Source organism: Heptranchias perlo, unplaced genomic scaffold (genome assembly GCF_035084215.1).
Source record: "Heptranchias perlo isolate sHepPer1 unplaced genomic scaffold, sHepPer1.hap1 HAP1_SCAFFOLD_44, whole genome shotgun sequence".
Classification (NCBI taxonomy): domain Eukaryota; kingdom Metazoa; phylum Chordata; class Chondrichthyes; order Hexanchiformes; family Hexanchidae; genus Heptranchias; species Heptranchias perlo.
In genome coordinates this window covers 3288007-3315650 of record NW_027139453.1, presented here as the reverse complement: position 1 = coordinate 3315650, position 27644 = coordinate 3288007, and the positions used below count along the sequence as shown (strand labels likewise).

The window sequence follows — 27644 nt, the reverse complement described above, 5'->3', positions numbered from 1 at the left end:
AGGAGAAGAGGAACCAACGGACCTTGGTGTGCTTGTCCACAGATCCCTGAAGGTAGCAGGACAGGTAGATCAGATGGTTCAAAAGGCATACGGGATACTTTCCTTTATCACTCTGAGCACCGATCCACTCTGAACACAGACACCACTCTGAACACAGACAAACATTTAACGCAAACCTCATTCTGAACACAGACTCCACTCTGAACATAGATCCCAATCTGAACAAAGACCCCATTCTGAACAGAGACCCCACTCTGAACACAGACCCCAATCTGATCAAAGACCCCATTCTGAACAAACACCACTCTGAACATTGACCCCATTCTGAACACAGACCACACTCTGAACACAGACCCCACTCTGAAGATGTCTGTGTTAGTGTTCACGGAGCTTTATTGTACATCTGTTCCAAAGAAAAAAAAATAGCATTTTCTATCTTTACTAATAGCTAAAATTCTCCAGCTCTGGCAACATCCTCGCAATTCTCTTCTGTCCCCTCTCCAGTGCAATCACATCTTTACTGTAATGTGGTGACCAGAACTGTAGCAAGTACTCAAGCTGTGGCCTAACCAAAGTTTTATGCGGTTCTCGCATAACCTCCCTGCTCTTGTATTCTATGCCTCCGCTGATAAAGGAAAGTATCCCGTGTGCCTTTTGAACCATCTAATCTACCTGTCCTGCTACCTTCAGGGATCTGTGGACATGCACGCCAATGTCCGTTGGTTCCTCGACTCCTCTCAGTATCCCCCCATTTATTGTGCACTCCCTTGTCTTGTTTGCCTTTCACAAATGCATCCCCTCACTCTTCTCTGCATTGAATTCCATTCGCCACTTTTCTGCCCAACTGACCAGTCCATTGATATCGTTCTGAATTCCACAGCGTTCCACCTCACGATCAACCACACGACCAATTTTTGTATCATCTGCAAACTTCATGGTCAAGCTCCCCACATTCAAGGCCAAATCAATAATATATACCACTTAAAGCAAGACACCTACTATCGAGCCCTGTTGGACCCGAAAGGAAACAGCCTCCCAGTCGCAAAAACAACCGTCAACCACGGAAGGAACAACTCGGGTTAGATACAGAGTAAAGCTCCTCCTACACCGCCCCTTCAACACTCCCAGGGCAGGTACAACAGAGGTTAGAGACAGAGTAAAGCTCCATCAACACTCCCATGAACTGTGTGTGGGTGTCAGTCCCACACCCGATGAGATCTACCAACAGAGGCCGGGATGCAGCCTGCGCCTTCCGCAGAGATCACAGATGTGATGCTGTGATCCTGATTCTCTCTCTCTCTCTCTCTCTGTGTCATTCTACTCTCTCTCTGACCAGTCTCTATCACTCGTTCTGTCATCGTCTATCGCTCTCTCTGTCTATCTCTCCCCTGTTTCTCTATCTGTGCCTGTATCTCTCTCTCTTTTCTCTCTGTCGGTCTCTCTCACTCTCCCCCTTGTCTTTCTCTTTCTTCCCCTCTGTCTCTTTTTATATTTCTGTGCTCTCCTTCTCTTCCTCTACTCTATGTCTCATCCTATTTTCTCTCTCTCTCTCTCTCTCTCTCTACTATCTCTCTTTCTCACCCTACTCTATGTCTGTCTGTCTGTCTCTCTCTCCTAATCGCTCTACCTCGACTCTGTCTGTCTGTCTCCACTCTCCCTATTTCTCTTGCCCTCTAGTCTCTCTCTCTGTACCTCACCTCTCTGTGATAATAAATTAATTGGCAAAAGATCTAGATGCAAAATGAGGACACACTTTGCACTGAGGTTTATTAAGATCTGGAATGCAACATCTGAAAGAGCGGTGGAACCACATTCCAACGGCACTTTCAAAAGGCAATTTGCAGGGTGGTGGGGAAATAGCTGGGGTTTTGGGAATAAATTGGGCCGTTCTTTCAAGGAGCCAGCACAGGTATGAAGGGCCGAATGTATGTTAACATTCCAGGATTTCGCAGACTATACAGCTTAGAAACAGGCCAATCGGCCCAACAGGTCCATTCCAGTGTTGATGCTCCAAACGAGCCCCCTCCCCTCCTTCTTCATCTAACCCTATCAACATGTCCTTCTATTCATTTCTCAACTCACTGAAACATATAAAATAGAATATAAGATCCTGAGAGGGCTAGACAGGATAGATGCTGAGAGATTGTTTCCCCTGGCTGGCGAGTGTAGATCAAGGGGGAATAGTCTTCGGATAAGAGGTCAGCCATTTACGACTGAGATGAGGAGGAATTTCTTCACTCAAAGGTTTGAGAATCTTTGGAATTCTCTATCCTAGAGGGCTGTGGATGCTCAGTCGTTGAGAATATTCAAGGCTGGGACTGATCGATTTTTGGACTTTAGGTGAATCAAGGGATTTGGGGATCGGGCGGGAAAGTGGAGTTGAGTCAGAAGATCAGCCAAGATCTGATTAAATGGCGGAGCCGGCTCAAGGGTCCATACGACCTAATCCTGCTCCCATTTCTTATGTTCTTATGATATTACTCTCTCATGTGTTTATCTTGCTTCCCCTTAAATCCATCTTTGCTATTCCTCTCTACTACTCTTTGTGGGAGCGAGTTTGACATTCTCAGCACAATCTGGGAAAAGAAATTTCTCCTGCATTTATTATTCGAATCAATTCGATTTATTAGTGACTATCTTATAATAATGACCCTTGGTTCTGGTCTCCCCTTCAGGTGGAAACATCTCTACGTCTACCCTATCAAACACGTCATTAATCTTAAAGACCTCTATCACGTCACTCCTCAGTCTTCTCTTTTCTGGAGAAAAGAGGCCCAGCTTGTTCTCTCTTTCCTGACATGTGTCATCTCTCAGTTCTATGATATTGTTTCATAAAACTGTCCTAGATGTACTCTAGAAATGTATTGCCCTTATGTCCCAGTCTATGTGAAAATTAAAATCTCCCTTTATAACTGCTTTGCCTTAGCGACAGGATCTTCTGACCTCCGTATTTCTGTTCAGGATCAATACTTCCTGTTTAATGTATTTGTTTCAGTAATTGAATGTTTTTCATGCCCCAATTCACCTCAGTTGATTGTGATTTCCAGTGTGATAGAGCCGTCCACGGGTTCGGGCTCTGAACAGCAATTTGATTCTCTGATCCGCGACTGACAACACACCCATTTTACACAGGCACAGAATGATCCGGGAGTGACAACGCACCTCTTTTAAACATGGACAAAATGATGCGGGAGTGACAACACACCCCTTTCAAACAGGCACAGAATGATCCGGGAGTGACAACGCACCTCTTTTAAACAGGGACAAAATGATCCGGGGCTGACTGTACACCCATTTTAAACAGAAACAGAATGATCCGGGACTGACAGCCCCAACCTTTTAAACAGTCATAGAATGATCCGGGACTCACAGCACCAACGTGAAAATGATTTTTCAGTGCTGTAAGCAACTGAGCTAACCGGCCACTTCCGAGAAGAGCTGCTGGCACTTTCAGATCAATTTGCAAAGTTGGCGTCCACGGGAACCGAATCTCTGCAGCTGCCTCTCAAAGAAACTGCTGGAGGGTAGAAATTTATGAAGATGTGCAACATAGGCCTGAAACATCTGTAATCTCTGCAACAACGTATAGCACAGACCTGAAAAATCTGTAATCTCTCTAACATTGTGTAACATAGGCCTGAAACATCTCTAAACTCTGTAAAATTGTATAACATAGGCCTGAAACATCTCTCAACTCTGTAACATTGTACAACATAGGCCTGAAACATCTCTAAACTCTGAAACATTATATAATTCAATTTCTTATGTTCTTATAATTAGGTGTTACAGGGAGCGGGCAGGAAATTGGACATGAATTTAGATTTGAGGTTAGGATCAGATCAGCCATGATCTTATTAAATGGCGGAGCAGGCTCGAAGGGCCGATTGGCCGACTCCTGCTCCTAATTCATATGTTCTTATGTTCTAATAACATAGGCCTGAAACATCTCTGATCTTGATGCAGCAATAAATCTGACCTCTCTCTCCTGCTCGCTGCTCAATTCTTTAATATCTCACCTAGTCTGGTCTCTCTTCCACCCGCCCCTCTCAAGCAGTCAGCAGCATGATTCTAAGTACCGAGAGCAGCACTTTTATCATACACAAACATATACAGTCACATGCACACAAATACGAACACATACAGGCACATACATACACATAAAGGCACATACACACACATAAAGTCACAGACGCACATACACATACATACAGGCGCATACACACATATACACGCATATACGTACATATAAAGGCACAGACACACATACGGCACAAACACAAACATACACATACAGACATAAACGCACATACAAATACACTCATACAGACACACACAAACAAATAAAGGCACATACACACACATACGGGAACATACAGACAAATATGGGCGTCACACATAATGCCACATACAAACATACACATACACACACATAAAGGCACATGCACACAAATACTCACACATACACAAACAGGCAAATGCACACAAATAAAGGCACATGCACACACATACACACATAGAGGCACATGCACATATATCAAGGCACATACACAGACATACACAAACACAAATATAAAGGTATGGAATCATACAAAGTTAAAGCACAGAAGGAGTTCATTTGGCCCATTGTGCCGGTGCCGGCCGATAATGAGCTATCCAGCTTAATCCCACTTTCCTGCACTTGGTCCATAGCCCTGTAGGTTACGGCACTTCAAGCGCTCATCCAAGTGCTTTTTAAATGAGTTGAGAGTTTCTGCCTCCACCACCCTTTCAGGCAGTGAGTTCCAGACCCCCACCACCCTCCAGGTGCAATCTTTTGTCCTCAACTCCCCTATAATCCTTCTACCAATTACTTTAAATCTATGTCCCCTGGCACTGACATCTCTGCTAAGAGAAATAGGTAATGTCTATCCAATCTATCTAGTCCCATCATTATATTATATACCTCAATTAAAACTCCCCTCAGCCTCCTTTGTTCCAAAGAAAACAACCCCAGCCTATCCAATCTTTTCTCACAGCTAAAATTCTCCAGCCCTGGCAATATCCTTGTAAATCTTCTCTGTATCCTCTCTTGTGCAATCACATCTTTCCTGTAATGTGTGACCAGAAATGTACGCGGTATTCAAGCTGCGGCCTAACCAATGATTTATACAGTTCGAGTAAAACCTCCCTACTCTTATATTCTATGCCTTGGCTAATGAAGGAATGTATTCCATATGCCTTCTTAACCATCTAATCTACCTGTCCTGCTCCCTTCCGGGATCTGTGGATATGCACTCCAAGGTCCCTCACTTCCTCTACATCTCTCAATATCCTCCCATTTATTATTTATTCCATTGCCTTTTTTGCCTTTCCCAAATGCATTATCTCAAATTTCTCTGCATGGAATTCCATTTGCCACTTTTTTTGCCCACCTGACGAGTCCATTAATATCTTCCTGCCGTCTACAGCTTTCCTCCTCACTGACAACGACACGGCCAAGTTTTCTATCACCTGCAAAATTCTTGTTCAAGCCCTCCAAATTCAAGTTCAAACCATTAATATATACCACAAAAAGCAACAAACCGAGCACTGAGCCTTCTAGTCGCAAAAACACCCGTCGACCATTGCACTTTACTTCCTGCAACTGAGCCAATTTTGGATCCAATCAATCACTCTCCCTTGGATCACATGTGCTTGTACTTTTTGACCAATCTGCCATGTGGGACCTTGTCAAAAGCCTTGCTAAATCAATATACACGAGATCAAACGCTTTACCCTCATCGACCCTCCTTCTTACCTGCTCAAAAAATGCAATCAAGTTAATCAGACACGACCTTCCCTTAACAAATCCATGCTGACTCTCCTTGATTAACCCGTGCCTTTCTAAATGACGGTTCATTTTATCCCTCAGAATCGATTCCAATAATTTGCCCACCACCGAGCTGAGACTGACTGGATGTATTACTCTATCTATCTCTTTCTCCATTTTCAAACAAATGGTAGAACGTTAGCAGTCCTCCAATCCTCTGGCACACACCTGTAGCCAGGGAGGATTGCAAAATGATGGTCAGAAACTCCGCTATTGCCTCCCTTGTTTCTCTTAACAGCCTGGCATACATTTCATCCGGGTCTAGTGATTTATCTACTTTCAGAAATGCAGAACTCCTTAATATTTCCTATGTCGCCAAGTTTATCCCATCCAATATTTCACACTCCTCCTCCTTAACTTCAATTCCTGCATCATTCCTCTCCTTTGTGAAGACAGAAGCCAAGTATTCATTAAGAAACATACCCACATTTTCCACCTCCACACATAGGTTACCTTTTTGATCTCTAATAGGCCGTATTTTTCCTAAGTTGCCCTCTTGCTCTTGAAGTATTTATAAAACATTTTTAGGTTTTCCTTAATTTTAGTTGCCGGTATTTTTCTTTTCTTTCCTAATTTCCTTTTTAATTTCAGCTATTTAATTTAATTTCACTTTCTATACCCGTCAAGGCTTTCTGCAGTATTGAGCTCTTGGTGTCTGACATAAGCTTCCGTTTTTTGCTTTATCTTTCCCTGTATCCTTCTTGTCATCCAGGAGGCTCCAGATTTGGCAGTCCCATCCTTTATCTTTGTGGCAACACGTTTACTCTGAAACCCTTGAATCTCCCCTTTTAATGGCTCCGAATGCTCGAAACGGACTTACCTTCAAGCAGCTGTTTTGATTCCACTTTTGCTAAATCACTTCACAGCTTAGTAAAATTGGCCTTAACCCAATTTTGAACTTTAATTCCTGCCCTCTCTCTCCTCCAAACTACTTCATCTAACCCTATCAGCATCCCCTTCGATTCATTTCTCCCTCGTGTGCTTATATAGGGATTTAAAAGGGATGTGGGTGTCCTTGTAGATGGATCATAGAAAGTTAGCATGCAGGTATGACATTGAATTGGGAAGGCAAATGGTATGTTAGCCTTCATTGCAAGGGGGTTGGGTTAAAATAGTAAGGAGGACTTGCTGCAATTGTACAGGGCACTGGTGAGATCACACCTGGAGTACTATGTACAGTTTTGTTCTCCTTACCTAAGGAAAGACATACTTGTCTTAGAGGAGGTGCAGCGAAGGTTCACAAGGTTGATTCCGGCTCCCTTGATTCATCTCTGTTTGTGGAAATACGCTTCGCAGAATAGCAGGTATTGCTTGCCAGCTATTCAAAAATTTCTGATCAAAATTAGAAAATGCACAAACAGATTCAGTTGCAGAGACGGACTGTCAAAAATAAGGAAAAACAAGGTCCAGAAGATTTAGAGAGAAGCAAATCAGAGGCATCGATATATCCTGGATAAAGAAGAGTGTGTATATGTCAATTGAAGATGGAAGGTAATAAAATTAGTTCAGGAATCGAGGCTGGATGAGATGTGGAGGCAGAGGTGCAGCAGAAGTTAGAACCAAAAGCAGGCTTCCCTCTCGAGCAATGGCAAAATCTTGCAGGACCCCAGGCCACTGGTGGGCCTTGCACATCCTGAGCAGCTCATTTGCGAACTCGGGGTGCAGAAGATGTGATCAGCTCATGCAATGTGTTCAGACTACAGGCTGGGATCAGTGTGAAATTGCTTGTGTTGGGATAGTCCTGATGCATTAGGGATCTTAACTGAGAAATAAGACACGGAGAGAGAGAGAAAGTGAGTAAGTGAAAGACAGATAGGAAACAGTGACAGGTGAAAATAAGCGAGAGAGGGAGAGAGAGATAGGAGAGGGTAGGAGAGAGAGAATGAGGCAGAGTGATAGAAAGGAGGGGCGAAGGTATAGCAGCAAAGATGGAAAGGAAGGGAATGAGGCAGAGAGAGAAAGAGGAGTGAGAGACAGGAAAGCGACAGAAGTGGCGAGAAACAATGAGGCAGAGAGAAGAAAGAGGGACGATACAGATGGAGTGAGGGGGAATGAGAGCGAGGCAAGAAGAGGGAACGTGAGATGGAGAAGAGAGGAAGGCAGGAAGTGTAAGAGAGACGAGGCAGAGTGAAATAAGCGAGAGGGAGAGAGTGAGGGATTGAGAGAAAAAAAAGAGAATCCCCGTAAAGGTGAATGAAAGAGGGAGAACGAGGCAGGGAGTGACAGAGCCAGAGATAAATAAACAGAGGCAGAGAAATCAGAGGCAGAGAAAGAAAAGCATAGAGAGAAATAAAATAAGTCCAAGAGGGAAAGAGTGAGATAAAACGAGACCGAGGGATTTGGCAGAGGCAGAGAGAGAGAGAGACAGAAGGTGGAACAGATTTTATCCCTGCTTCCGCACACAGTTAAATATTTCTTATATTTTTACTCTTCTATAATGAGAGCGCTGTTGGATTATAATCACAGATTTTGAACCCATAAAATTTTGCTCAATAAGTATTGATTTTGAGACAGTTACTGATGTCAGAGCAGGTTCATCCAGCAGCATCGAGTTATACTGCCAGCTATACATGGGTCTCTGGTCAATCGCCCTCTGCATTGACATATCAAACTCTCCCAGGGCAGGTAAAGCAAGGGTTAGAAGGAGATTAAAACTCCATTTACCACTGCCCCCATCAAATACTCCCAGGGCAGGAACAGCACGGATTAGATACAGAATAAAGCTCCCTCTACACTGTCCCATCAAACATTCCCAGGGCATGCACAGCACGGGTCAGATTCAGAGTAAAGCTCCCGCTTCAATGTCCGATCAAACAATCTGATGGGCCTGATGCAATGCGCGTCTCCTTCCAATCTTGAACCTTGAACGGTCAGAGTGCTGACACTCTGGGACACCTGTCTTATCTCAGTAACTTACTGAATGTGTGATTAGGCACTTTCAGAGATTCCCTGCTGTGGTCTCCTCTTCCCATTACCTACAATTCCCACATCTTCCCGCAGCCTCATAAGACCCCTGAACACCCCATCCTCGGACACAATGATCCTAAAGAGAATCAAGACACGGATATGAAGCTGTGATCAATGCAGTGAGATTTATTTCTGAGTACAGCTCATTATTCAGACAGCAGTAATACAGTGTCAGGGGTTGTGGGATCTGCACAATCAAATAGAGCCTGCTCCCCGTGAAGGAAGGTTTCATTCAGTGAGAACTTGGAGAGATCGGGCTGGTGAGAATCCATCACTGGATCTTTCACTCGTTCGGTCCACAACATTGTAACCCATCGCGGCAGAATATCGGCAGAGTCTCCTCGTTTGCGTTACAGGAGCCCTGACGACACATTGCTCCAAACAAGCTGCAGCCGCCGTCTTGATCTAAAATCCAAAATGAAGAGTTAATTAATTGACCGTTCTGGACATAGAGAGAGGGAGAACAATGAGAAAACATGAAGCTGTGTCTGTCCGAGTTACTGAGACTGACTCTGGACCACACATGAACCTCAGCTCATTTGTACTTCATTAAACCTCACACTGACCCCTCCCCGACCGGTAGAGACTCACTCTTTGTTCTCAAGGGCAGCCCAATAGTTTTTCCACAGAATGGAGCCCACCGTTCGCGCTTTCTGAGACTAGAGACAAAGAAAAGAATGATCTCACATTTATATGGAGCCTTTCCCGTTGTCAGAAGGGCCCAAAGAATTTCACAGACAAAGGATTATTTCTGAAGTACCGACACTGTTTTGTAACCAAATTGCTCACAGCAAAGTCCCACAAACAGCAAATGAGATTTGACAGTGTGGGGAGTTTCTGGTGATGTTAGTTGAGAGAGTGATGTTGGTCCAAGAAACCAGGAGAACTTCCAACTCTTCAAATAATGCGACCAAGTGTTTCCTGCCCCATGAACAGGTAAACAAGGTCTCCGTTTAACGATTCATTCAAAAGATGACACCTCCAACAGTGCTGCACTCCCCCAGTGCTGGGCTGTATGTACCGGAGTGGGACATCAACCCTTAACTTGTTCACTCAACTCCCAACTGAGGTGAACTGACACCCGGCTCCTGAAAATTGATAGTTTCACCGCTTGACTCCTCCACTTATTCCGTGTTCTCATATCCTGATCTCTATGAAGGCTGCAGAATTATTAGAATTCAGAAACCTATTTTGAAACCCTTTTGATCCAATCCCCTCTCCTCATGTTATGAAAATCTGAATCATCTCTGGGGATCGGTTCCTCAGACGCCTCCAGTATCGATCCCAATTCACTATTCTTTGTCTGTGGGTCTGAGCAGCGAGTGTGGGGGAAAAGGACTGAAGGAGCTCCCGTCCGCACACTCACATTTTAGAGCAGGTAACACTGATCGGGAGCAGGAACTGTGAGTTTCCCCCTCCACAGTACCTGGGTACTGAAGCCAATTTCAGACTTTCCCAAACAGGTCAATTCTCCGGCTGAGATCCGGTAACTCGGCACTGGCCAGTAATTTGTGCTTTAATTCTTGGTCTGTTTGGATCCTCACACAACACCCACCATTCCCACTCCCCGCTCAGGTACCGACTAAACAATCGGACGATTTTCCTGTGGAACTGGTTCAGGTTAAATTCTTCATTCATTCTCACAATATTACAATAATGTTCATTTAAGCAAACAAGCCGTGAGCTTCAGTCAGAGAATAAAATAGTATAAACAAAAATTGGTGTTGAGAGATCAAAGAAACTTACTTCTTGCAAAGGAAACAGATCCGCCACCTCCAAAACCTCCACCGAACCGCATTCGAGCAGTGATGGACTGAGTCAGCACCTGGAATACAAATACCAAAATTAGAACTTTCGCCATCTTCCGCTGAGTACCTCAGAGTCAGGATCAGACGGCTGGAGTTCACAAATTTTGTATCTGGACTTAGAGAGTTTGCTTTATTTGTAATCACATAAAAGGGGAGTGACTCTCTGAAAATATCCTGGGAAAAGGATTTTCCCTTCTGTGTGACGGTGGATCAGTTGGCAGCTTGCCTCAGTTGGCAGTTCTCTATCTTTCAGATCACAAGTTTGTGTTTTTGGCCCCACTTCAGGGTTTGAAACATGAGCTCATCTGACAGATTGTGCCAGGTACAGAAGCAGGACATTTAATGGTGAACTCCACCCCCACTATTGCTTCCACAGGAGCTCTAAATCTGCCCCCTCTCTCCTGTTCCCTCCTCGTGCCCTTTAATATACCACTTAAATTGATCTCTCTTCCACCGATCCCACTTCAAGCAGTGATGGACTAATTCAACACCAGGACTCCAAGGACCGAGAGCAGCGATTTCATCAGTTTTGGCAAAGAGTTTGCTGCATTTTATCATCACACACACGGGGACTGACCGGTCTCTGAAAATATCCTGGGAAAAGTTGCTTCCGTCCTGTATGACTGCTGATCAGTTGACAGGTGGACTAAGCTGTCAGTTCTTTATCTTTCAGATCACAAGATTGTGAAATTGGACCCAACTTAAAGGCTTAACATGTGAGTTCCGCTGACAGGATGTGCCAGGTAGGCGAACAGAGCATTTAACCCATCAACTCCAACTACAGTATTCTCCCCACATGAAGCCTGTATCGAACCCCTCGCTCCTGCTTGCTCCCTGTGCCCTAGAGTATTTTCCAGCCTGATCGCTCTTCCAACGTTAAACAGACACTGAATGATTCGGGACTGACTGCACATCCCTTTCAAATGGATACAAACATAAAATGATCTGGGACTGAGAACGCACCTTTTTAAAAGACATCGACACAAAATGATCCGGTATTGACTGCACACTCCTTTTAAATAGACATCGACACAGAATGATGCGGGATTGAGTGCACATCCCATTTAAACAGACATAGACACAGAATGATCCGGCATTGACGGCAGACCCATTTTAAACAGACATAGACACAGAATGATTCGGCACTGACGGCAGACCCATTTTCAACAGATACAGAATGATCCGGAACGACAGGACACCACGATTAAACAGACAGTGACACAGTATGATCTAGGACTGGTGTGTGTTAATGACCTGAACTTAGGTAAACAGTATATAATTTAAAGCTTTCAGCAGACACGAAACTCAGAAACGTGGTAAACAATGTGGCGAATAGTAACAGTCTTCAGGGGGACACAGAGAGACTAGTGACATGGTTAGACCCATGGCAGATGTAATTTAACGCAGAGAAGTGCAGTGATACATTTGCTGGAAGTATGAGGAGAGGCAATATAAATGAAATCGTACAATTTTAAAGGGCGAGCAGGAACAGAAAGATCTGGGGGTATATGTGCACACATCTTTGAAGGTGGCAAGACAAGTTGAGAAGGCTGTAAAAACATATGGGATCCTGGGCTTTATTAATGGAGGCATAGAGTATGAATGCAAGAAAGTTTTGCTAAACATTTATTATACACCGGTTAGGCCTCAGCTGGAGTATTGCGTGCAATTCTGGACACCACTCTTTAGGAAGGATGTCAAGGTCTTGGAGAGGGCACAGTCGAGGTTTTCCAGGATGATACCAGCGATGAGGGACTTCAGTTATGTGGAGAGCTTGGAGAAGCTAGGATTGTTCTCATTAGAGCAGAGAATGTTATGGGATACCTATAGAGGTATTCAAAATAATGAGGGGTTTTGATAGAGCAAGTAGGGAGAAAGTGTTCACTTTGGCAAGTGGGTCGGTAACCAGAGGTAATAGATGTAAAATAATTGGCCAACGAACTAGAGGGGAAATGAAGAGATTTTTTCACACGGAGGGTTATGAAGATCTGGAACGCATTACCTGAAAGTTCCTATCAGGCTCGATAGGACCTTTCAAAAGGCAATTGGACATGTACTTGAACAGGACTAATTTGCAGGACAATGTGGAAAAAGCTGGGAAGTGGGATTAAATTGGACAGTTCTTTCAAAGAACCGGCACGGGCCCGACTGGACGAAGGGCCTTGTTCTGTTCTGTAAGAACGTATCATTCTATGATTCTCTAAACCTGCAAACTTCTTTCATCTCTATTTGACATGATCAGGAGGCGTTTACCATTCTTTGTGTTTCTGGACTTCATCAGTGTGGTTGAACCGTGACACAAAAGCTTCCGGTAATTAGTGCGGGAGGAAGCTATCAGTGTAAATATCAGATATACACGTGGATGGTTCACTGGGTACCGTCGGAACCAGATACACTGCTCATTCCGGTTATTTGTCCAGCAGAACACAGCGATCATTCTCTTCAACTGTACTCACCAGAAGGAAAATGAAACAAACTAAACTGTTCTGTCATCTTCTGCTGGTTTATGTCCACTCATAGAGAACGTGACCTAGAGAGAGAGACTGAGAGATTGGATTGGCTTTTTCACTTTGTAATCGATTATCCTTTGTATTTATTGTGAGAGGCGGTTCCATGCCAAACGTCATGTGCCTGACATTCTCATTGATACTAAGATGTGTTGTAAAAGAGTTTCTACCAATTGCACGTTGCGGATAAAAGCTGAACATCGAAAACGGCTTTGAAACCAGTTTCGCTTCGCACCCTTGAGTAGGAGATGGGTTGCTGGTTGTAAGGAAAGAAGTTTGTAAAATCAGCCCTTCAGAGCAGTATCGGTGAAATGTGTTCTGGACACATTCTATGAGATGCCTGTTGTACAATGAAGGGGCGCTTACACACAGTAATTCCAGAATCTTTACCTTGTTGGCTCCCGAACTAATACAAATCGCGCCCTTGGATATTTTTTCCTTAAATTCCCAATGAGTCAATATCACTGAGGTAATAAAAAGGCCCCGCGATAAAGCGAATCCAGGATGTCCTATTTATTAAACAAGGGCTTTGACCAGCTAAACCACGGCGCCAAATCACTGAGATCGATGAGCTACCGCAGAGCAGAGAACGTTGGTTTGAGGAGTATCCTCATCGCTTCTCTTGCCTATTTCCCGCAGGTTTCCCGATACTGCCAGTGTCTCTCGCTCTGTTGATCTGCGTCAATGTGTGAGTTGATTCTGATTTAAGACGTCTGTTTGTGTTTGTTTCTTATACGAAATAAATGAGGAGATCAGAGAATTCTCCTTCTGACACTGGGGAACTAATGAGACAAATTTATAGCAAGATATTGTTTATTATGATGCAGCAAAGAAAATCTGCCATCTTGAATGATTTCTGTTCAGTTTCCTCCAAAAACAAACTGTGACCCCCAACCTATTTCGAACACAGCGCCTTTCAGTTGATGCCAGACACGCTATTATTGAACCTCAGGCTGCAGGCAGCGCACTGATGACGTTCAAGTTTCTATGGGCTCTTCAGGCACTTCGTGCGACACAAGAGCTTTCCAATCCCGTCCAGCTCCTGGAGACGGAGACATCCGTCAGAAGAAACATTCGCCGCTAGGGGCGATATCGCGCTCGAATTAATCGCCTGCCGTCAGCGGAAGGCAGCAAATCCAAAACAAAGCAATGCGGACAGCGTCTGGAAAACAGTGAACCGTTCAGTGTGCAGACTTTCGTGAGAGCTCCAAACAGGACCTGGGGAAGTTTTAAACTGGGTATGTGGATATGACTGTGCTTTTGCTTTATAAAATATCGGAGTATACATTTGAGTATGACGTTTATAAATGAAGTATGGGTATGAATGAGTGTGAGGTTTATATTGAAGAATGGGTGTGTGTGAATGGGTTAGGGTCACCCTAACGCAAACCCTAACTCTAATGTTTACAGCAACGTAGGAGCGGAAGGAGGTGATTCAGCCCCTCGAGCCTGTTCCATCATTTTATTGGATCATGGCTGGCCTGTGTCTTAACTCAATCTACAACCTTGGTTCCCGAACCCTTCGTACGCTTGCCTAACAAAAATCTCTCAATCTCAGTCTTGAAATGTTCAATTGGCCCAGCCTCAATAGCTTTTTGGGGCAGAGTTTTTCAGATTTCTAGTCCTCTCTGTGTGAAGAACAATTTCTTGACATGAACCCTGAAATGCCTGGCTCTAATTTAAAGGTTATGCCCCCTTGTTCTTGACTCTCCCACCAGAGGAAATATTTTCTCTCTGTCTACACGATCAACTCCTTTAATCATCTTAAACACCACAATATTTAAGGGAATGCAAGCATCGTATGTGGATTCTGTCCTCAAAATTTAACCCTATTAGCCCCAGTAATATTTTGGTGAAACTGCTCTGCACCCCTTCGAAGGTCAGTATGTCCATCCTGATTTGCGGTGTCCAGAACTGAACACAGTACTCGAGATGTGGTCTATCCAGAGTTTTATATAACTTTAACATCACTTACACCCCTTTATCTTTTAACCCCTTGAGAAAGAGGCCAACATTCCATTAGTCTTTTTTATTATCTTTTGTACCTGTCCTCCAGGTTTTAATGATTTCTGTACTCGGACCCCCAATTCCCTCTGCTCATCCACAGTACCTAGCTTCTCGTCATTTAGAAAATATTCCGATCTATCAATCTTAGTTCCGAAGTGGATGACCTCATACTTCTCCACGTTGAACTCCATCCAAAACAGTTTTTTCCACGTAATTATCTACCAATATCCTTTTGCAGATTTCTGCTCCTATCTACACTATTTACTGTACCACCTGATTTGGCATCGTCAGCAAACTTGGATGTCTAGCTCTCCATTCCTTCATCTAAGTTATTTATAAATATAGTGAAAAGCTGTGGCCCCCTCTCAAATCTGTGGGTGCCACCTCTAGTCACATCCTGCCAATTGAAGCACACTCATTATCCTTACTCTATATCATGTACACCTTAACCAATTCGCTATCCCTGTCAATAGTTTCCTTCCAATTACATGCACTCTCATTTTTGTTAACAGTCTCTTTTGAGGAACTCTAACGAATGCCTTCTGGAATGCGATATAAATAACATCAACAGACACTCCCTTATTTACCACGTTGGTTATATACTCAAACGATTCAACTAGATTCGTTAAACATGACATACCCTTTAAAACGTCATGCTTACTGTCTCTGATCAGTTCATGTTCGTCCAAATGTTCAGTCAATCTGTCTCTACTAACAGATTCAATTAACTTCCCCATAACAGGTGGTAGACAAATAGACTATAATTTCCTAGTTTATCTCTCTCACCATTCCTAAATAATGGAGTGACATTGGCAATTTTCCAATCCAAGACGAAACTTCCTGAATCAAGAGAGATGTAGAAGTTCATGATTAAAGCATCTACAATGCGCTCGTCTGTTTCTTTTAATACCCTGGGTTGGAAACCACATGGAGATTTGTGTGTCTTTAGTCTCGTTATTTTCTCCATTGCATTCTTTTATTCCTATTCACTACAGAAGGCGGCTGAAACGAGCACGATATGGGCGCTGAGAAGGAATTCTACTTCCCAAGGCTGGATCACACCCTGCAGGAGCTGGTGGAGATTTGAAAGTCTTTATATATCACAAAGCTAGTATTTATGAAACGGTGCCTCAAATATCTCCATAGCCAGGAAGGGAGAACTGACCATCAACGACCTCGAGGCAATAAGGTAGCACATTCAGATCTGGAGGCTGCACGTTAAAATCACGTCGGGGGCACCGTTACCTTTATACCAGATGTGTGTCTGGATAAATCGAACCGCCTCACAATAAACACAGTCGCCTTTAAAACTTTAGCGGACGAGTTTGGGGAACGATGTATGTGATCCTCACATTAATGCACTCGTACAAAGTTCGGGAGAACTCTGTGTGAATGATTTACTGGGAAATCTTCAAAACATTTCGAAAATTCTCCCGCTCACTAACAAAGAAACACAAACTGACGAATTCATTCATTCAGAAACAACAGGTGGAGAATCACAGATAAACACAACCAGAGAGACCTGTAAAGACTGCAGCTCAACGAGATTGTGAGAGCGTCAGTTCGATGCGTGGTGTAGTTGGTTGAAGTGCCAATAGAAACATAGGGACAGAAGTGGGCCAATTAGACCTTCGAGCCTCTTCCGCCATTCAAAGTCGGGGAACACTTCAGCAGTCAAGGACATTCAGCAACCGACCTTCGGGTAAGCATACTCCAAGGCGGCCTTCGAGGCACACGACAACGCAAAATCGTCGAGCAGAAATTGATAGCCCAGTTCCGCACCCATGAGGACGGCCTCAACCGGGATCTTGGGTTCATGTCACGCTACACGTATCCCCACCAGCGAACAAATGTTATCTGTTTTTAATGTAACGGGACATTTGCTGTCTTTCTCTTCCTTCTGGATGTCTCTATGTTTCAGCCTCTCTCTCTGTTTTTTTTTTGGTTGTTTGTATATTTGGTGGCCTTGTATGTAACACCTCTCTGTCTTCACACTGTGATTGCCTTGGCAACGGGCAGTTGGAAAGACTGTCTGTCATCACCAGGTATTGTTCTGTGATTTATAAATGCGAAGGATTCGAGGATTTCATTTCCACAACATTCCTGAGGAAGGAGGAAGCCTCCGAAAGCTTGTGAATTTCAAATAAAATTGTTGGACTATAACTTGTTGTTGCAAAATTGTTTAGAATTGTCAACCCCAGTCCATCACAGGCATCTCCACATCATGGCCATTAAATGAGATCGTGGCTGATCTGTGACCGAAATCCAAATAGCCCCGTTAGCCCAATATCCCTTAATTCCTTTGGTTCACAAAAATCGACCAATCTCAGATTTAAAATGAACAATAGAGATCGCATCAACTGCAGTTTGTGGAAGAGAGTTCCAAACTTCTATCACCCTTTGCGAGTAGAAATGCTTCTGAACTTCACTCCTGAAAGTTCTTTCTCTATTTTTAGGCTGTGTCCCCTATTCCCAGACTCAACAACCATCAGAAATAGGTTCTCTCTATCTAACCTATCAGTTCCCCATGATGTCTTGAAATCTACGATCAAATCACCACTTAATCTTTTAAATTCCAGGGAATACAACTCTAGTTTGTGTAATCTCTCCTCGAAATGTAACCCTTGTAGTCCAGCTATCATTTTTTAAATCTACACTGCACTTCATCCAACGTCAATATATCCATCCTAAGGTGCAGTGTCCAGGACTGAAGACAGAACTCCAGGTGTGGTCGAACCAAGCCTTTGTATAGCTGCAGTATAACTTCTACCCCCTTGTATTCTGGTCCTCTAGATATAAAGGCCAACATTTCATTCGCCTATTCGATTATTTTCTGTACCTGACCATGACATTTTAATGATCGATGTACAAGGATCCCGAAGTATATTTGTACCTCCACTGTTTCGAGCTTTTTATCATTTATAAAATATTCTGATCTATCCTGTTTCGTTCCAAAGTGGATGACCTGACGTTTGCCTACATTGAAACCCATTTGCAACTGTTTTGCCCAATCATTTAATCTACTAATATCTTTATTACTTTATACTTCCATTTACGTTGCTTACAATGCTTTGTGTCATCAGCAAACTTGGATATGTGGCTCTCTATCCCGTCATCTAATTCGTTAATAAATACAGTGAGCAGTTGAGGTCCCAACAAAGGTCCCCGCGGGAAACCACTCCTCACATCCTGCGAATTTGATAAACTATCCGTTATCCCTACTCGCTGTCTCCTGCCGCTCAGCCAATTCCCTAACAGGGTCAATAATTTGCCCTCAATTCCATGGGCTTTAACTTTAGCCAACAGTCTCTTATGAGGGACTTTATCGAATGCCTTCTCGAAGACTATATAAACAACATCCATCGACATTCCCCTGTTCAACACTTTAGTCACAATTTCAAAAATTCAATCAGGTTCGTCAGGCATGACCTATCCTTTACAAATCTCTGCTGTCTCTCTCGGATCAGCTGGAAATTTTAAAGATATTTAGTAGCTCCATCCTTAATTAGAGACTCTAGTCATTTCCTGACAACAGATGTTAGGCTAACTGGTCTATCATTCCCAGGTTTCCCTCGCTCACCTTTCTTAAACAGCGGAGTGCAATGTGCAATTTTCCAATCTAAAGGAACGGTTCCTGAATGGAGAGAACTTTGCAAGATCACAGTTAAGGCATCTGCAATATTCTCAATTACTTCCTTTCAGTCCCGGGGATGGCCATCATCTGGTCCTCTCGGACTTGTCACTTATTAGTGCCATTATTTTATTCATTACTGTTAATGTGCTTACACTCTTCCTATGCTTAACCCCATGGATTACCACAACTTATTCTGTACGCTTATTTCTTTTCTGATCCCGGAAACGAGAAGGAGATATGGGCAGAGATCTATCACTATGGCTTCCAGAAGAACAAATGCTTTTTTTCTCTGAGTCACTATTCTCTGCTTCTGAAATACGGACTGTTTGCCCCATAAATGATTCAGAGCATAACCGTATTTCTAACTATTGTATTTAATTATTCAACTTGCAGCACTCGGACAAATGTTTCTCGCCCTTTGTCCTGGATTCATGTAACTTTTCATTTGGAACCTAATGTGTTCTTGATTTGTCTATATCTCCTAGACAGGTCCCAATACTCTTAATACAGTGAACGTTAAAGATTCATTATTACTCTGATCAGCAGGTGTTGCTATGGTAGTGGAGAAAACACTTCTACTGTTAAACCAGCAATTTCCCTTTTCCAATTTCTCCTTTTCATCTGGTAACGATTCGTGGTCTATTCTCTGGGATATTAATAACCGCTTCATAAAATCTCAAAGCGCTCCCCATTTAGCAATTCCTTCGACCAGAGCCTTTTTTTTGTTAGTCAAAATTTCTACTGGAGCCTCAACATATTCTACGTTGGAGTTGGGCCCATGTTTCGCTTCTGTTGTCAATTTGTGGAAAGAGTCTTTCCAAGTCTCAAATTCCTCTTTAAAGTCGCCATATCTGTACATTAAAGCTTTACTTTCAGCTTCAATTAGCAGTGTCTTAGCTGCCATTTGAAGTCAAATCAGTTCGATTGCTTTTCTAAAAATCACAGAATGCCTGAAAATTGTATTCTCCATCTCCTGATCCTTAATTACAAAATAAGATATCTCAGGATATCAAAATTAAGATTTCTTGTTAAGAATCAAAAACATTATGATGTGAAAAATTGGGATGACTCATTCTCCACCAAAACGAGGGAGGAGCAAAAAGCTGCAATGTGATTTTACACTTTAATTTGGGGCAATGATTTTTTATCTCCACGTGTTTTTTTTTTATTTTTAATTTAATGGGCTTTTTTCCGTAAAGAGCTTCAGGCACAAACAACGGCTTTCAGAGAAAACAATAATTTATTATTAATACATTGGGAAAATTGACATTCGAATGTTAACATCATCTTGGGTTTATGCCTGATTGAGAATCGCTTCAACAATAATAAAACGATACATTCTGAATTCCCAAAATGCATAACCGTTTGGAAATCAAATGTCGATCTTAGATTAATCCCAGAACGAAAGTGAAAATACTGATGGTTGCCTCTCTCTGTGTCTGTACGACGCTGCCTGTCTTCTCTCTCTGCCTCCTATGTCTTTTTATTACGACCGCCTCCCTGTCCCTCTCGCTCGTTGTCTCTCTCTCTCTGACTTCATCTGTCATTTACTCTTTCACCTCTGTCTCCGCTTCCTCCTGTCCCTTTCTATTTGCCCCTGTCTATCTCACTCTTTATTTCTCCCTGTGTATCTACTTTGACATTTTCTTTCTCTCTATTTGTTTCTTCCCGCTCCCATTTTCACATGTCTTTGTTTCAATCTGTTTGTTTCTCACTCTTTCCTTTGCATTTGTTTCTGTATTTTCTTCCATGTCTTTCTATCTCGGCTTTAATCTTTGTATTTCTCCTCCTCTCTCCTGTTTTCTGTTCTTCTTGCTTCCCATTCCTCTTTTTCTCTTCCTCTTACCGTCTTATTATGTCTGAAACTCTCGTGCTCTGCCTATCCCTCAGTCTGTAATTGATTTGGTTTGACTTCTTCTGTCTATTAACCACCCTGCTGCTGTCACTTTATAATTCTTCGTCAGTGTCTCTCTCTCTCGTTCCATCCATGTTTGCACTCTCTCTCTCTCTCTCTCTCCCTCTCTCTCTCTTTCGACATATGTTGATTTACCTGCTTTCTTTCTCCCTTTATTTTTCTCTTCTGTCTGAATAACTCTCTATTTATTTCTCTCCATCTCTGCCCAACCGTGTCTCTGCCCCTCTTTATTTCTATATGTCTCCCTCACACACACTCCCACCCCTTTATGTGCACCTGTCTTCATTTTCGGTGTCTTTTTATCATTACGTTTCTATTGTCCTTGTATTCTCCATCCGTGTCCTACTTCCGATTTTTATTTTTGTCCCTGTCCATATCACTTCTTACCTTTGGCCCATTTCTTGCCTTCTCCCTGTTTCTTTCCTACTTTCTTTTCCTTTTCTGTCTTTTGTTTGACTATCTCTGTTTATTTCTCTGACTATATCTCTATCCGTCTTCATGTCTTTCTAATCGCCTCTCATGTGTTTTTTTCTTCATCTTTTCTTTTCTCCTCCTCAATCACTGTCTTATTATTTTCCTTTTCCTACCGTTTCATTTCTATCTTTCTCTCCCCTGATCTCTTTCTGTCTTTAACTCTATATCTGTTTCTGACTTTGAGTCTGCCATTCTTTCAATCTCCATTTCTGTCTGCCTTCATTTGTATCTTCCTGTGCAACTGTACCTCCTCCTTTCCACACCTCCCTCTCTTTCTATGTTCTCTCTCTCACACACACAAACACATGCACAAACACACACACACGCACACACACCACAGACACACACTCGCTCTCCGGAAGCAGCATTGCAAATCTTACAGGGATAGTTCTACACAATGTAGTTACAGTATAGTAGCAGATCTCAGCAAGACATAGACAGACGGGTGTAATGGGCAGGGAATTGTGAAGTGATGCAGTTTGGATGAAAGGGTGAGGAGGTGCAACATAAACTAAATGGCACAATTTTAAATGATATGCAGGAATAGAATGGACTGCGGGTTTAAGTGCACAAATCTTTGAACGTGGCAGGACAGATTAATAAGTGTGACAAAAAGCATACCGGTTCATTGCCTTGACAAATGGAGTCATAATGCATAAAAGCAAGGAATATATGCTGAACCGTTGTAAATCAGTGATTACGTGTCAGCTGGAGTATTGCGTCCAATTCTGGGCACTGCACTTCAGGAAGGATGTCAAAGCCCTGGAGATGGTGCAGAGGATATTTACTGAAATGGTACAAAGGAGGAGGGACTTCATTGATGTGGTCCCTCTTTGCCTTGATCTCTATCTCCAACTATCTTTCTGTCTCTCTCCCTCTCGCCCTCTGCCTGTGTCTCTCTCGCTGTCTCTTTCTCTCTCTCTCCCTCTGTCTGACCATCTTTCTCGACCTCTCTCTCCCTCGATCTGTATGTCCGCCTCTCTCTATCCCTGTCTTTTCTTCTGCCTGTCTTTCTGTCCCTCTCTCTCTCTCTCCATTTATGTGGACGGCATCCATTCTGATCAGGCCCAAGGGAGCTATTTTGATTGCCAGGTTTGCCAATTTTGCGGGGCAGCCATTTCGTTGAAGTCCAGCTGAGATCTTTAGTGCGGCCATTTTGACCAACCATTCAAGTGTTGTTTGTAAAGCAAGCCCCGCCTCAATAAAATATAATCTCAGAATCCGATTTAAGATCATGTCATGGCTCTGTGCTGCTGATATAAAATGCACTTTCCGTCCCCTGAGAAGTGTTGGGGTGGATTATAAAATGGGAATTGGTTCCAATGCTTGAAACCCATCAGCTCCTTCTATGATCTCACTAATGTGACAATTAGATGGAATGGATATTTCACCGCGTTCTTCAGCTCCTCTCTGAATTTAGTCTGGGTCAGGACATAAATACACGTGTTTGTGCAGGAACTGAAAAGCTGCAGCATCTTTGCTGTGTGTTCTGCGATATAAACAGGGTCAGTGGCAGAGTTATAAGACTGAATGTTTATAATTCGCGCAAAAATGTAAAATATAACCTGTGTTACCCATAACAATATAAAACTGCCCGATATGCTGAAGAGTATAATGATGGATTTCTTTCGGTTCTCCATCTCTGCATCCTTGTGATTCTCCCCATTGCTGTGGCCCCGGAGTCCACTGCGGGCTCGACTGGCCACTGAAATACGTCTGACCGTCAGAACATTGAGCAGCAAAATCAGACAGAACGGGACACACGGGGTTAATATAAGGTGAAGCAAGTCAAATGCGGACCATGCGGGGGATGTACGGAAGCTCCGTGTTATCACACAAAAATAGGGAACATTATCAATGATATAGTAAGGTTTAAGTGTACAGTACCAGGGGAGACTCTCCAAACAGCCCAGCACACTCACTGTTCCCAGAACCACAGTCGCTGTTTTCTCGGTGCAATATTTAGTTTTCAGCTCCTCGCAACAAATGGCCACAAATCGATCAAAGGTGAAAGCGACTGTGAGCCAGACTGAAACAACAGCGGTTGCATAACGCAAGAAGATAATAAAACTACACACGGGAGTAATGTCCAAGAATCACCGTGGGAGATAAATCTGACCGATCCATCTCAATATCGGATCAGTGATAACGACCAGGAGATCGGCCACTGCCATTCCCATCAGGTAGCGACTGATGCATTTGGATAGACCGCACTTTCCTCCGGACAGGACCACAATCGCCACCAAGTTAACTGTAAGAGAGAGAAAAGGAAGCAGAGAAATTACTGATCAGACCTGGAGCCACAGCAGCACTTTGAGAGGATCTGGCGTGAAATTTCCAGCTTTGTTGCTGCATCGAACGGTGGAAAGTGATTCATTGACCTGGGCAGCGGTTTCGGACAGAGAATTGTTTTTCAACACAATGATCAATAATGAATTGGGAGATCGATAAAGAAAGTGAGTAAAATGAGCATCTGATGCATTGGAATGGCTGAGTGAGGGCGCAGTTCCGGTTTGGAAAGGAGACGTGGCGTTACCGAGCTGGAATCCAGCGGATTAAAGCCGGATTTGGGCTCCTGACAAACGGGGAAAGAGAGCGAAGCGTCGGGAAGGCGAGGGGACAGGGGGAGATGCTGTTGATTTGTTGCCCAGTGTTAAGAGAGTCGACAGGGGCTGGCACTAAACGGGTAAATCAGGTGGAGACGGAGCCAGTGAGTGACATTCGGAGGGAGATAAGGAAATGGACATGAGTAGCTGAAGGGGAGTCCGGAGCAGATAGTTTGAGAAAGCGGATCAACTGAAGCAATCAATGAGGAGACAGATGATTCAATACAGTGGGAGGAGAGGCTGGGATTCACAGGGAGAGACTGGAGCAGAGTGTTAGAGGAAATCTAATCTATATGTCCCACTAACACAATCCAACTCATAAATTCAACAGTTCTTTTCTGTGGTTATTGGTGTCAGGCGATAAAATGTGATCATCAAATTTACTTTGTACATTCTATAAAAATTAAACTGAAAATGTGAATTAAACCAGCCTCGTTCTTTATTGAATTCAGCCGAGCTTTAAAGATAGAATATTCAAATCATTTCTAACGATCGAGAAATGACTGATTCTACTGTTTAAGTAAGGTTTAATTTTGTTTAGATTTAATTTGGGAAACAAGGAGAATTCACAAAACAGATTGAGGACCTGACAGGGATATAAAAGAGCAGCGAATCCCTCAATAAAAGCTCACTCAATCTGACCACATCATATTAATAACTTCAATCAAATTTTCTATGATTAATTGTAGTGGACGTTTCAGCAATTCATTCTGATGAATTATTCACACCACAGCCTATCGCCTTCTATCTCAGTCACCCTCTCTAACATTCAATCTCATCTCTTTCTCAAGTGGATTTTCATTCCCGATTAAATCCTATCATCGGAAACAGCATTCATTTCACCATCCACGTGTTCCACCGATCCTATTCTCAGTGTCAGTTTGTTAAATGCTAAAGTCTCCAAGGCACAGTTCACTGTATCTACATATCATTCACCTCTCCACCTGTTCACATACACTGACAAGACTTCGCACCTCGACGTCGGGGAGACTAAACACAGATTGGGTAACCGCTTTGCCTGACCGTCATCTTCTGGTCGCTTGCCATTTTAATTCTCCATCCCACTGCCTATCTGTCCCCGGTGCCCTCGGCCCCTTACACTGTTCCAATGAAACTCAGCGGAAGCTCGATGAACAGCAGCTCATCTTTCCATTAGTTACTTTACAACCTTCCGGACTCAACAGTGATTTCAATTACTTCAGATCATAAACACTGCTCTCATTTTTTCGGACTGTAGGTGCTGGTAATGGTTCTGCTTTTGCCATTTACAGTTCCTCGAGACCAATCTTTTATTTATTTATTTGTCCCATTGCCACCCTATTTATCTTGCATCATTTTGTCATTTAATCACTCCCACCTTCCACCCCATCACAGATCTTCCCCTTTGTTCTTCCCCCCCCCCCCAACCCACCCAACCCCCACCTGCCTTCCTCCCCACTTTGTCGGGCTCTGTACTTGCTTAAAAACTGTTACATTTTAAACTTCCCGTTCTGAGGAAAGATCATCAACCCGAAGGGTTAACTCTGTCTCTTTCTCGTCAGATGCTGCCTGATCTGCTGATACTTTCAGCAACGTCTGCTTATTTCACCTAACAGTTTACTTCATCTGCAAATCATAGAATAAGCAAAATCGAATACCTCTTCCAGACAGGTCTCAAAATAATTGAGATTCCTTCACCTGCAATTATGAAGAAAAGCGATAGATGGCGCGATTGTTCAATTAACAAAACGGCAACATTATACTAATAATCCACAGATAAATGGCCTCCTGATTCTAACAATGCAAACCGACACAACATAACAACAAACATTGCATTTTACAATGACTGTCAGTAAATTCATCCACAGTGCAGCAGAGAAGGAGAGGTGAAAGAATCAGAAGCAAACTCAGTTCAGTTGCCAGACATCGAAAGTGGCATCAGATGCACACATGATGAAATAATATTACATAAGAACATAAGAACATAAGAAATTGGAGCAGGAGTAGGCCAATCGGCCCCTCGAGCCTGCTCCGCCATTCAATAAGATCATGGCTGATCTGATCCCAACCACAAATCTAAAGAACACAAGAAGTCGGAGCAGGACCCGGCCACATAGCCCCTGGGCCCTCTCCGCCACCCACAGGGCATTGACCGATCCGAACTCAGCTTCATGTCCAATTTCCTGCCCGCTCCCCATAACCCCTAATTCCCTTTACTTCTAGGAAACTGTCTATTTCTGTTTTAAATTTATCTAATGATGTAGCTTTCACAGCTTCCTGGGGCAGCAAATTCCACAGACCTACCACCCTCTGAGTGAAGAAGTTTCTCCTCATCTCAGTTTTGAAAGAGCAGCCCCTTATTCTAAGATTATGCCCCCTAGTTCTAGTTTCACCCATCTTTGGGAACATCCTTACTGCATCCACCCGATCAAGACCCTTCACAATCTTATATGTTTCAATAAGATCGCCTCTCATTCTTCTGAACTCCAATGAGTAGAGTCCCAATCTACTCAACCTCTCCTCATATGTCCGCCCCCTCATCCCCGGGATTAACCGAGTGAACCTTCTTTGTACTGCCTCGAGAGCAAGTATGTATTTTCTTAAGTATGGAGACCAAAACTGTATGCAGTATTCCAGGTGCGGTCTCACCAATACCTTATATAACTGCAGCAATACCTCCTTGTTTTTATATTCTATCCCCCTAGCAATAAAAGCCAACATTCCGTTGGCTTTCTTGATCACCTGCTGCACCTGCATACCAACTTTTTGATTTTCTTGCACTAGGACCCCCAGATCCCTTTGTACTGCAGTAATTTCCAGTCTCTCGCCATTAAGAAAATAACTTGCTCTCTGATTTTTCCTGCCAAAGTGCATAACCTCACATTTTCCAATATTATATTGCATCTGCCAAATCTCCGCCCACTCACCCAGCCTGTCTATATCCCCTTGCAGGTTTTTTATGTCCTCCTCACTCTCTACTTTCCCTCCCATCTTTGTATCATAACAGTGATTCTAAATACATTGAAATGCTAGTTAAACCGTAGCATGTTTTAGGGGCAGGAGGACTTTGTGCTGCCTCCTTGTAACACTGAGACCCTGGGCTGTCTCATTATCAATCACCGAAAACAGATTGATGAAAAAATATTCCAGGACAGGGTGGTTCCCCGTCATGAAACGGTTAACAGCTCCTGGTGGTCTGATATCAGCTCTGAACAAAGACAGCTGGTTCCAGTACATTTAGTACAGAGAATAATCCAGTAACAATACTAGGTTTCGATACACAATATATGTAACTTCTACAAGACCGAACGGTTAGAAGCTAAGGGCATCCCTTTATCCAACAATACATTCAGTACATAGACTAATCCAATGATAATCCAAGGACATAAAAAAGGTCATTAAAGATATCAGGTAATTGTTATATGATCGAACATATCGGTGTTAAGGACATACCATCATTCGACAATATATGAAGTACTGAGAACAATCCAATAACAATGCCAGGGCTGGATATAAAAATATCATCACGGATATAATGTAAATTGACAATTGAGAACGTTTAGAATTTAAGGACATTCCATTACTCAACATAGAGTAAGTACAGAGAATAATCCCGTAAGCAAGGCCAGGGTTGGACATAAAAACTTAATTACAGCTATAATGCATTTGCTACAGGATAGAAAGAGCAGAGACTTAATACATTCCATCATTCAGCCAGTGGAGCAGAACAGGCCACTGTGTAAAACATGCAGGGAGAAAAAATAATTTGCCAAGTATAGCAGCAGAGTTAACACCAATAACGGCTTACCTGGAACAACAACGACTGCAAGAACAGGATAGTAAATGTCCTGTACCTGATATGTTACTGGATAATGCATTTCTGCGAGAAGCACTGACTT

General features: G+C 43.0%; 2 long non-coding RNA genes across 4 annotated transcripts in view; one reads left to right on the top strand and one right to left on the bottom strand.

Annotated features, from left to right (window-relative positions):
- Nucleotides 1–3988, top strand: part of LOC137312935 (uncharacterized) — a 75143-nt gene extending 71155 nt beyond the window's left edge. For all 3 annotated transcript variants that reach the window (XR_010960923.1, XR_010960925.1, XR_010960924.1), the window contains one exon: nucleotides 3048–3988. This is a non-coding gene — a long non-coding RNA (uncharacterized lncRNA). The remainder of the gene's footprint in view (nucleotides 1–3047) is intronic.
- Nucleotides 3989–8925: 4937 nt separating this feature from the next.
- On the bottom strand, nucleotides 8926–10783 carry LOC137312932 (uncharacterized). Its single transcript, XR_010960910.1, has 2 exons — nucleotides 10562–10783; nucleotides 8926–9220 (listed from the first exon to the last, which is right to left on the bottom strand). It is a non-coding gene; the product is annotated as an uncharacterized lncRNA (long non-coding RNA).
- Between the last annotated feature and the right edge of the window lie 16861 nt (nucleotides 10784–27644).